Source organism: Mandrillus leucophaeus, unplaced genomic scaffold (assembly GCF_000951045.1).
Source record: "Mandrillus leucophaeus isolate KB7577 unplaced genomic scaffold, Mleu.le_1.0 Scaffold133, whole genome shotgun sequence".
Classification (NCBI taxonomy): domain Eukaryota; kingdom Metazoa; phylum Chordata; class Mammalia; order Primates; family Cercopithecidae; genus Mandrillus; species Mandrillus leucophaeus.
Genome location: NW_012101288.1, coordinates 5,544,552 through 5,556,888, shown reverse-complemented (window position 1 = coordinate 5,556,888; position 12,337 = coordinate 5,544,552). Strand labels below are relative to the sequence as shown.

At 43.3% G+C, this 12,337-nt stretch overlaps 1 protein-coding gene across 1 annotated transcript in view; it reads left to right on the top strand.

Annotated features, from left to right (window-relative positions):
• The first annotated feature begins 11,332 nt into the window (after positions 1-11,332).
• The window catches only part of ZHX1 (zinc fingers and homeoboxes 1), a 28,955-nt gene continuing 27,950 nt past the window's right edge, over positions 11,333-12,337 (top strand). The window contains exon 1 of the mRNA XM_011973015.1: positions 11,333-11,565. The gene's annotated coding sequence lies outside the window, so the exon portion shown is untranslated. The remainder of the gene's footprint in view (positions 11,566-12,337) is intronic.

The following is a 12,337-nucleotide window of genomic DNA, read 5'->3' as shown; positions in this document are numbered from 1 at the left end:
AGCATTCAGCAGTTAATTAATTAGGTTAAAAACAGATGGGGCCAGGTGCGGTGACTCACACCTGTAATCCCAGCATGTTGGGAGGCTGAAGCAGGCCGATCACCTGAGGTCAGGAGTTCAAGACCAGCCTGGCCAAGATGATGAAACCCCATCTCCACTAAAAATACAAAAATTAGCTAGACATGGTGGCACATGCCTGTAATTCCAGCTACTCAGGAGTTCGAACCTGGGAGGTGGAAGTTTCGGTGAGCCGAGATCGCACCACTGCACTCCAGCCTGGGCGACAAGGTGAGACTCTGTCTCAAATAAATAGATAAAATAAAATAAAAACAGATGGGTTTTTGCTGGACACAGTGGCTCATGCCTGTAATCCTAGCTCTTTGGGAGGCTGAGGCGGTAGGATCACTTAAGGCCGTGATTTTGAGACCAGCTTGGGCAACATAGCAAGACCCATCTCTACAAAAATAATAATAATGATAATAATAATAATAATAATAATTCGCCAGGTGTAGTGGCGCATGCCTGTAGTCCCAGCTACTCGGGAGGCTGAGGTAGGAGGATCACTTGAGCCCAGGAGTTTGAGACTTCAGTGAATCATGATTGCCCTACCACACTTCAGCCTAAAATATAGCTCTGAAAAATAACACAAATAAAAAAACAGACGGGTTTTATTGGTTAAGATTCTTTGGTTGTAAGTAACAGAAATCCTCTTTCTAACTTCAGCAAAAAGGCACATTTTTGAAAGGATGTAAATTACCTCGTGGATGTTTAGAACAACCAAACGTCAATGAGAGGGAACTAGTCCTGCTCCAAGCCCTTGGCTGAAGTTCCTAAAATAGTTGCCATTCATGTGACTCGACAAAGACAAAGCTACCAAGCCTCAGTGATTCTCTGTTCTAGACTTCATAGTACCCTCTCGGCTCCAAAGAATTGGATTGGTCCTGATGTCCACCCTAGTTCCTTCCAGAGACCGATATCACATAATTTAGACATTATTAGCGGAAACTCATATTATAAGAAAGTGTGACCCTCGCAGGCAACCCGGGAGTTGTCTGCCACAAAAGTTTAGCAGACAAAATTTGCTGACTTACTCTCTCATGTCCATTTGAACCAATTATTTGATACATGTGGTGAACACTCACCTTGTGTGCAGATTATAGACAGTATCTCACTTATACTTACAATGCCATAAAAGGCCTAGTAGGTAGGTTCTAGTATTATTTTTATTTTACAAATAAAGAAACAGATGCTGAGACTAATTAAGTCATTTACTCACTATCACACATAAGTGGCAGAAGCAGGACTTAAATGAGGTCTCTGTGACTCGAAACCCATGTTCTTAACCACCTTCCTTGAACAAACACTGTATGGCTTTGGCACTCAGCATTCCAGTACGTGCCAATGGCAATTTCCTGCGAATGTTTGTAACCCTCCACCTGAGGGTTTTCTCATGACTCACGCTGGAGGTGGTCTGGAAGTGACAAATAGTTAACACCCCTGTGAATAGTTTCTGGCTAGACATAGATGGGAGTTGGTGAATAATACCCCTGTTCCCTTGGCCCTTTGGTGGGATACCTCTCAGGTGTGTTCTATACCTTATCTCTAGGTTCTCCATCAGAGTTGAGCACTAGATCCCACAGCAGCAACCTGCTTGAAACTGTACCGTTGCTAGCTTCCTTCCCTTCCCTTTCTTATATCCCCACTCCCCTACTCATTCTTCTTGGCTTCATCTCCCAAATGAACCACTTGCCCTCATATCTCTTACTGAGGGTCTGTTTTAGGGGCAGCCCAACCTAAGACACCCACTCTCTTTAAAAAATAAAAGTAGAAAAAAATGAAATACTCCAACAACAACTTTTTAAAGGTTTCTCAGCTACAAAACCTCACAAACCAGCATTAATATCCCCAGTATTTTATTGAGACAGCATTGCGATTTTATTTTCAAATTTCTTCCCATTTTAAAGATTGTTTTATTCGTGAATGTTAAGTTGTGCTTCTAAGAGGAAAAATCTGGAAGTTTTGTGTTTAGGCTATGTACTTTTAGTGTGCAAAGGTTGGAAATGAAATCACTACATTTGAGCCATCAACCCTGCCAACATCCACGCTCTGGCTGGGAGTCAGAGAACAGCACTTAACATGCAGCGAGAGGGCTCCTGAAATACTTCTACCTTCAGAGCACATGCTGAATCAAAATGATTTAAATGCCCAAAAGATATGGAACTAAAACATTTAATAGATCAAAGGGAGCCAGACATGAGTACCCAGGACATACAGACATTGTGAGCTACAAGTATTGATTTAAAGGACCATTGTGAAACTTCAACTGGCTTGAAGATTGACTTGTGAGGAAAAAAGGGGGGCTCAATGCAAGAGATAATGTATTCATGAAATAATTTGGAAACTGATTACGTGTGATGAATCCTAATTATAGCTATTTACTGTGGTGAATATTTAGGAAAATCAGGATCTTAAAAAAAGACACAAGCTTTTGCTTTAATTATTTAGGGATAAAAATAAGTTACCTCCAATTTTATGTTCTGTAATTTTTTTTTTCATGGAGTTTACATGTTTTATATTTAGGACCACTACATACGTCTCTTTTCTGTTTCTTCCTTAAATTTTTCTTAAGTCTTTTTTCCCATCCCACTAGGGAGAAAATGTAAATTACCATGAACCAAACGAATTCCCTGGTTTCTTCTGAACCTTCACCTCACAGCTGTTGCATGAAATATAATCACTAAAATACTAGCTAAATGAAAATGTCTATCCAAAAAGACATTTAAAAAATATTCTTAGAACAAATAACCTTGCAGGAGAATAGTCAGAGACAACTACACATTTTCTTTCATCTAAAAATAGCCAGTTTGGAAATACACTAAAATGCTAATAGTGGCTAGGAAGGGAGAAACATAGATGGATTCTCATCTCTATTTTTTAATGTTTCTATAGTGAAGATATTCCTTTGTTCATACAAATGTTTCATAAAAATTTAAAAACTGCTTTTAAGCAAAAATTCTTTTTTTGTTATAAAACCTGAAATATCTTAAAGGTGGGCCGAAAAAGATCAGAAAAAAAAATCCTTGTGTTTGTAAACTGAAAAATTTTAAAATATAAAATAAATTTAAATATAAAAAGTATAAATAATAAAATTTAAATATAAAATATAAAAAATTATTATATTTTTATGTTGTCCCTCAAGTGTCTTTGGGCGACTATTTTTCAAGTAAGTTGTTAAAAGTCTGCAAATCTATCTGTATGATCAGAAAGGTGTTTAACATTTGGGTATATGTGTAACATAAGCACAGCAATATATTATCTTGTTGGCTGTAAATTGCATACTTGCAGTTTCATAGCTGGATGCATAAGCTATGAAACAGGAGGGAAATAAATGTGTGAGTAGACTACAAATTGAGAAATTAACTTAGTGAGAAGTCCAAGCTAATCAGTCTATATTTAAAAAAAAAATTTGTAAATATTCCAAAAGCATATGTAGTAACACCTAGGTCTATATTTTCAATTTTTAACATTCATAACTAAAATGAGATCAAAGTAGCTAAAACATATTACAAATTTTTTTTTTTTTTTTTTTTTTTGAGACAGGGTCTTGGTCTGTCACCCAGGCTTGAGTGCAATGGCATGATCACTGCTCACTGTAGCCTTGACGTCACCATGCCCGGCTAATTTTTGTATTTTTTGTAGAGATGGGGTTTTGCCATGATGGCCAGGCTGGTCTCAAACTCCTGACCTCAGGTGATCTGCCTGCTTCGGCCTCCCAAACTGCTGGGATTACAGGTGTCTGCCACCATGCCCGACCCGCCTTGACTTTTTTAATAATCCAAGGCACAGAAGGATGGACCGTAAGCTTTACTGTGTGGTGGAAAAGGAGGGCCTGTGGAGTCAAACGTGCATTTCAATCTCCTGGAACAGGTTCTTCAAAAAAGATGCCTTTTGGTAAGGTAACATGGAAGAAACGTTTACTGCTCACCAAAATACCTATTTACTCTACCACATTTCCTGTACCTAGCCACATTCCTTGTATATGGCCAAAAAGAGGAAGCAGCCTGGGTCCCTGAGTCACCACTTAGAGGCGAATTGCCCTAGAGAATCACTGAGGGCCCAAAGAAGCCTCGATGGCTGAAAAGTTATGTTAAGACTGGGTATTGGGGGTTTGTTATAGCAGCATAGCCTAGTCTGTTCGGAGAAATAGAGATAATGTGTTCACATGATGGCTGTCGACCTTGTGATGGAAAAATCTCCAGCCCTACCAGGGTCCTGCAACCCATTATTTGAACTTCTGCCTCCACAACTTGTGGAACTTGAGCAAATAAATCTTACACCCCAATTTTCTTATCTACAAAATGGGGGATGTTGTATTAATACTCATAGGATTGCTCTGAAAATTACATTAGGTTATATAGAAAAGTATTGACCTCAGAACCTGGCAGGTAGAGGTTCTTCATAAGAGTTGGTTAACTCCTTTCCCCCTTACCTGAGGCCAGTGGTTCTCAAAACTGACTGCATTTTGGAATCATTTGGGAAGCTTTTTAAAAACAGAACAGTGCCTGTAGCTCACCATAAACTGAATAAATCAGACTCTTCGGAGGTAGAGCTGGGGCATAGATTTTTTTCCTTTCTTTGAATAGACCAATAAAAAATAGATGTTTTTAGAAAACACCAGGTGATTCTATTGTTAGCTGCTAAACCACTGCCTTTGGCAATGTGTAAACAAAATGCTATTTGATTAAACATAAGATAAACTCGCCACAATATAAAAAGCTTTCAAAAAGTATCCAGTATGACCACCCTTTTCATAGACTTGGAACTTTAAAAAATTACAGACCACAGACAGTCAGTTAAGTAGTTACTGAATATTCTTAGGGACTGAAAGACATTCCAAAACGCAGAACTGTGGATAAGCCCAGGAAAGAACAGGCTGAGATACTACTTGCATTTTGTAGTTTATAGTGATGACTGTTTTCCTCCTGCTGCGGGCTGAATTGTGACTCCCTCAGAATTCATATGGTAAAGCCCTAAACCCCAGTGCCTTAGAACGTGACCGAGGTTGGACATAGGGTCTTTGCAGAGGTCATTTAAAATGAGGTCAGGAGGGTAGATCCTAATCCTATGTACTGGTGTCCTTATAAGAAGAGCAAATTTGAACACCAACATATACAGAGGGAAGATGATGTGGAGACGCAGGGAGAAGATGGCCATCTGCAAGTCAGTAAGATAGGCATGGAAAAGATCCTTCCCTGACAGCCCTCAGAAGAAACCCCAGCCCTGGCTAGGCGCAGTGGCTCACGCATGTATTCCCAGAATTTTGGGAGGCCAAGCGGGAGGATTCCTTGAGGCCAGGAGTTGGAGACCAACCTGGGCAAGGGAGTGAGACCTCTGTGTCTACAAAAACTAAAAAAAGAAAAAAAAAAAAAAAAAAGGAAAGAAAAGGAACCAACTCTGCCAACACCTTGATTTCAGATACTTAGTTTCCAGAACTGTGAGAAAAATAAATTTCTGTTGTTTAAGCCACCCAGTCTGTGGCACTTTTTTTGACAGCAGTCCTAGTATAATATGCCTATGTTAGAGCTAAGGCATGAAAATGACAGACCATAATATGCAGTCCTAGCATAATATTCCTATGTTAGAGCTAAAGCACGAGGTAGTTATTTGGTGAGTGGGTGGGAGAAATAGCCCCATGCATCCACTTTATCAAGAAATGTAGAGAGAGGAGATGGATTTTATAAGGTCCTTGAAGTTGAGTCCTTTCACTATTTGATGGAAAGGTAAATTCAAATTGTAGAGAAGGCGACATATGTCCAGGAGATGTAAAGCACTGTCTTTGCTGGCTCACAGCCATCTTCTGAAGGAACTGTCCTTGCTTACAGCCTCTGCTGCCCAAGTAAAGCTGCTCTTTCCCCACAAGACTGGCTTCCCCTCCTAACCCGGCAGATTGCACTAAGCTGACCTTTTAAGAAGAAACGTGCTGGACCAATCAGGTTCTCTCTTTAGATTTGGGAATTGGTGCATTAGCTCTAATGAACAGAGCTCAACAGTCATACTGGACTCCTTGGCTGAGGCTATTTGGCCAGGCCATGTTCTCGAGGAGACTTAAAAGGAGTCAAGAGGCCAGGTGCGGCGGCTCACGCCTGTAATCCCAGCACTTTGGGAGGCTGAGGCGGGCAGATCACATGAGATCGGGAGTTCGAGACCAGCCTGACCAACATGGAGAAACCCCAGCTCTACTAAAAATACAAAATTAGCAGGGCGTGCTGGCCAATGCCTGTAATCCCAGCTACTAAGGAGGCTGAGGCAGGAGAATCACTTGAACCTGGGAGGCAGAGGTTGCGGTGAGCCGAGATTGCGCCATTGCACTCCAGCCTGGGCAACAGGAGCGAAACTCTGTCTCAAAAAAAAAAAAAAAAAAAAAAAAAAAAAAAAAATCTGTTTAAAAGGGAGACAAGAGAGGAGAGGATGGAGTAGATCTGCAGGGTCAAAGAGTAGCTTTCGTTCCTGGATTGAGCTAGCTTACAAGAGTTTCTGTACCTCACAACCAGAACTGTGTTGACTGGAACAGCATGAAATCAAGAGTGAGAAAATCAGGGCCAACGTCCTTCCCTGAGGAGCTACATACATCAGTCTGGTCTCTCTTCCATGCAGATTCATAAGACTTTCAGGCTGGAAAGACCATAGAGAGCATCATCAGGCTGATATTTTCTGGGCAGTTAAGGTAAGCCAGGCGCTTTTCATGAACTATTAACCCTTTGAGCTAGGACACAACAATTGTAATGTTATCTTCATTTTACAGATGAGTGAAAACATAGACAGGTTAAGAAACCCTCAGTCACACAGTGTGGTAACTCAATGACAGAACTGGCCACCATTGTTTGCCGTTCCTGTAACCTCATCCTTTGCGATGTGACTTTGCAGCTGCTTTCAAGAGGTGGGATCAAGCCGAAAACGGCAGTGCACGCCTGTAGTCCTAGCTACTCGGGAGACTGAGGCGGTAGGATGCCTTGAGCCCAGGAGTTCAAGGCTGCAGTGAGCTGTGATTGTGCCACTGCACTTCAGCCTGGGCGACAGCAAGACCCTGTCTCTCTCTCTCTAAAAAAAAAAAAGGAGGTGGAATCAGGGCTTGCTCTGTGATTGGCCTTGGTCAGCAAAATGTGGCAGAAACGACAGTAATGTCAGCTCTGAGCCTAGGCTTCAAGAGACCTTAAAGGCTGCTTCTGGCTTTCTTGGAACCCTGTGGTTGCTTATGAATGAGTCCAGGCTATTCTACTGGAAGATGAGACACGTGGCCCAGTTCCCACTGTGATCAACAGCCAGCCATCCACTGAAGGTGTGGCTGAAGCCGTCCTGCATAAGCCAGCCCCTGGACATATGAATGCAGCTGTCCTAGACCAGGCAGCCCCCAGACAGCCCACCTGCTGACCACAGATGCCTGAGCAAGTCCAGCTGAGATCGGCGAAACCTGCTCCAGTTCAGAACCACCCAGATGAGCAGACTCACCCAGCTGACCCACAAACCTCTGAGGTAAATAACTGCTTCATTTTTTAAGCCACTAAATTTTGGTGGGTTTGTACTTCCTGATACAGTTAGCAAGTGGCAGAGAATCTGGGATTTGACAGTGACCATCTGACTTCAATGACAGTGAAAGGTCTCAAATCCAGTGCACACTGTAGCTTGGCTAATGCAATGCCTTCTTTCTTAGAAGCAGTGTATGTAACATCTTTATTAGGATTTAGGACTGGTCAGGATGGATTCAAAATCCAGCTTACTTATCCTGGGTAGCTTAATGTCTCCAAACTTTAGCTTCCTCATATGTTAACTGCAAACAATACTCACTATCTCACAGAGATACCAGGAGGATATAATGGGATAACATATCTAAAGTGCTCTGAGTTTAATGACCTTTCCTAGAATATGGAAAGTCTGCAATGGGTCCGAAAGTTCTTAATGACTGAAGGCATTTCCTTCCCAGTGTTGATGTCCATGTAACTGACAATTTTAGGAATGGTACCTCTTCTCAGAGTTTTTGTAGTTTGTAACCCTTAGTTATTTCTACAAGAATTTTTTCCTTAATTATAAGCATTTGTTTAGACGAGTATTTCTCAAAGTCTGCAGCTGCATGTCAAATGTAGATTCATGACCTCATCCCAGACCCACTGAATTAGTGTCTCCCAGGAGTGGGGTCTGAGAATCTATTTTTAAAGAAAGTTCTCCATAATTTTCATGAATGTTAAAATTTAAGGACTGCTACTTAGACTTCTCTGCAAAGACTGAAACACAGTGAATTATTGCATTTTCTCACTCTAGTGTTGTTTTCTGGTGGGGTGTTCCCTAGGGTTATTCGTATGCTAAGTTTTTAGGTTAAAAAATATATACTGCCACTTTTTCCTTAGAAGTCATGCTGATATAGCCACCAAGGTTTTTTTGATTGTTTGTTTGTTTTGAGATGGAGTCTCGCTCTGTCACCCGGGCTGGAGTGCAGTGGTGCAATCTTCTTGGCTCACTGCAATCTCTGCCTCCCGGGTTCCAGCGATTCTCCTGCCTCAGCCTTCTGAGTAGCTGGGACTACAGGCGCACGCCACCATGCTCAGCTAATTTTTGTATTTTTAGTAGAGACAGGGTTTCACCATGTTGGCCAGGATGGTCTCGATCTCCTGACATTGTGATCCACCTGCCTCAGCCTCCCAAAGTGCTGGGATTACAGGCATGAGGCACCCTTCCTGGCCAAGACACTAAGTTTTGGTGGATATAGAGTTACACGCCAATGAATGAATCAACCCAGATGACACAATGATTAAAATATAAAGTGTATCAATGTGTTACTCTTTGAATGAATACTGGAAAATCAGTTTTCCTCTCTGTTTTCCTTGTTTTGCATCTATAGTCCTGTAGTCCTATATATGGTCCTATGCTAGAAGCAGAGGGAAAGAGTGGAGGGAAGGAATTTTACAAGTACCAAGAATAGACTTGTTTTTACTGTTGTTATTACCAGTAATATTATTATTTTCACAGAGCAAGCACTAAGAGAAACAGGAAATGGCTTGACCCCCAAACTGACTTAGAAAGTTTGTTCAGCCTGAATTAGTTTTAGTAGGAACATTTTTGTTCACCTTCTAATGTAGCCATTAGAGAAAATAGTGGGAGCACTTCACTAGGGCTAAATTCTTAAGTCCGCCTAACTATAGTCAAAAGTTTAAAGTGTCTTAGTTTGATGTCTTTTTTGACTGTTCTATTTCACGGTATCATGTTTTTAAAAAGACTTTTTCACAAAAAGTAGAAAAAGGAAAAATAATAACAGAAGGGAGCTACTACAAAAAGTGCTGTTGGAAGCCGATTCCTCTTCAGATGACACCAGAGCTTAGAACTTTTTATCCAAAGCTCTTCATTTCCTACCAATATTTTTTTTCACTGTTCCAAAGGTGGAAGAGGCTCTGAATAGCAAAAGTGCTGTGCTTTTTAAAACCTGCTGAACAACTTCTATCTCTAAGAGTACTGAAGTTTTGCCATACCAGTTTGAGTATGACAAACTGCAAAACATATGCATAAAAAAATCTAGACTATTCTAATTGTGCCAATCCATGGTTTAAAAAAAAAAAAAAAAAAAAACTTCTGGAGCCACGCAGCTGTTAAAATCCATCATATTTACAATTTTTATAAATGAATTTATTTTAATAAAAACAAGTTCCTCTGTGAGGCTGATCTCTAAGCAGATTTATGTGGGCTGGCACAATCTGCTATGCTAAACATATATTCATATTGCTTAAGTCTGCAACCAGTTTTTTTTTTTTTTTTTTTGAGTGGTGATGATAACAGTCTTGCTTTGTAGAAGGATACCAAGTAATTGGCAGCAATTCAGCTAAGGATATTGTTCTCAGCACTGTGTTTTCTTGGACAGAATTGCCCTGTGGGCATGACCCAAAACTGGGAGAATTCTGGGCTGCTGGCATTGGGCAGTGAACCAGGGAGACAGCTTATAGGGAGGAGGAGTGACTCTATAAACTAGTGCTAAAGAAGAGGAGGAGGAAGAAGAAAGCAAGGGAGGAAGTGGGGGTAAAATGTGAAGTTGCAGTCAAGGGCTCCACGTCCCTAAAGGGGTCTCTTTTTACCTTTCACTTGAGACATCCTCATGCTACTGTTTTGGCTTGGCCACTAGGTTGTACATTCCTGGAAGACACGAATGTTGCCTAACTCAGCCGTACATCTCCCACAGTGCCTGGCATACACTGGCACACACAAAAACTAGTCATCGGCCGGGTGCAGTGGCTCACGCCTGTAATCCCAGCACTTTGGGAGGCTGAGGGCAGATCACGAGGTCAGGAGTTCGAGACCAGCCTGACCAACATGGTGAAACCCCATTTGTACTAAAAATACAAAAATTAGCCAGGCGTGGTGGCGCGTGCCTGTAATCCCAGCTACTCAAGAGGCTGAGGCAGAAGAATGGCTTGAACCCGGGATGCAGAGGTTGCAGTGAGCCAAAATCGCGCCATTGCACTCCAGCCTGGGAGACAGAGCCAGACTCCGTCTCAAACAAACAAACAAAAAAACAAAAACAAACGAACAAAAGAAAACTTGTCATTAAATGTGTAGACAAAAGAATGAATTTCTCTATTTGAAGCATTTCCAGACCCTTCCTTGGTCTAAAGAGGTTCCCAGTGAGGGCAGTACTGCCCCTTGGGGGCGTACTGAAGTTTTGCCGGGGCAGTTTTTGTTTTGCATTGTATTGGTGGCAGAGTATTCGCATGTGAAAACTCTGTTATTTTAAATTTTTTCTTGATATTAGTACATATTTTATTATAAACTACTTTCTATTTTTTCACCTTTATTAGAACATTACATTGGTTTCTCGAAATTATTTGTAGAGATAGTATGCATTAGGAATTTAATTCCAGAGGAGTAAAGCAGTGTTGTATTTTTTGTTGTAAATACAGGGCGTGGAATGTGGCAGGGTTGAATACCTTTGCTTATAAGATTAAGCCTCATCCTACACAAGTTTTAGGATTCTAAGATGAAACCTATAAATAAAAAGAACATTGTAGAACACTGATTTCAACAGATTCCACGGGCAGGCGCGGTGTCTCACTCCTGTAATCCCAACACTTTGGGAGGCCGAGGCTGGCGGATCACTTGAGGTTAGGAGTTCGAGACCAGCCTGGCCAACATGGCGAAACCGTCTCTACTAAAAATACAAAAATTAGTCCAGCGTCAGGTGATGGGCGCCTGTAATCCCAGCTACTTGGGAGGCTGAGGCAGAAGAAAAGCTTGAACCCGGGAGGCGGAGGTTGCAGTGAGCCGAGATCGCGCCATCGCACTCCAGCCTGGCGACAGCGCGAGACTCTGTCTCAAAAAAAAAAAAAAAAAAAAAATCATATTTCCACTTGAAACAACTTCATCTTTTAGAATTAATGTGGCTCAGCGGAGCTCTGCTGTGCTTTTAGGATTAAAGTGGCTCAGCGGAGCTCTGCACAAAGGGTCCGCGACTGGGATGGGGGTGGGGAGTGAACGTCAAGGGGCCCAGGAGCGCTCGAGCGTCCAGGACCCGGCGTGTGGAGCGGCTGGAGGGTGAGTTACCGCTCTCCGCTTTGGTTCTGTTCCTCCTCGTTCTGTCGGCGGTGCGGGGGAAAGGGAAAGTGAGTGGAGAGGGGCGGCGACGCCGGGCGGTGTTCCCGAAAGCCCGGGCACTCGCTGACCCCGCTGCAGCGCTGGTTCCCTGGAAGCCGTCGAGATGTGAAGCCCTCGACTCGTAAAGAAGTCCCGGGAAGAGAGAGTGGCTGTTCGAGGGGAGGAGGGCGGCGGAGGGACAGAGGGCGGCGGAGGGACAGAGGGCGGCTCCGCCTTACTCGGCGGTTCCAAGTGCGGCTGAACTGAACTTTCGGTGTCAGCGGGTGGAGCTGCGGCCTGCGGAGGAGCGAGGAGAGGTGGAGCTACCGCTGACAAGGGGCACGGCGACATCTGTCAGGGCACGGGGTTCCCAGCCGGACTCGCGGCGGTCTCGGAGGGGCGGGGCTTCCGCCCAAAGGGGCGGGGCCTGGGTCGTGTCTCCCTGGGGATGGGCGTGTGATGACAAGGGGCGTTTCAGTAGAAGCCAGCATGCCTACCTCTCACGATCCAGCAGTGACATTAGGAAGGCGGAGCGCAAGGAAGGCGGGGTTGCCTTCTGTGCTGACCCGAGAGAAGACTAGGCTTCCGTCGACAGTGGGCGGAGCGGTCGCCGGCAAAGGGCGGGGCCATTTCGAGCCCTGGGAAGGCGGGGCTTCTCCTGACAGGGGGCGGAGCTTCCGCAGCCTGGGGCGGGGCTTCTGTTGACAGGGGGGCGGGGCGGCTCCCTACCTCC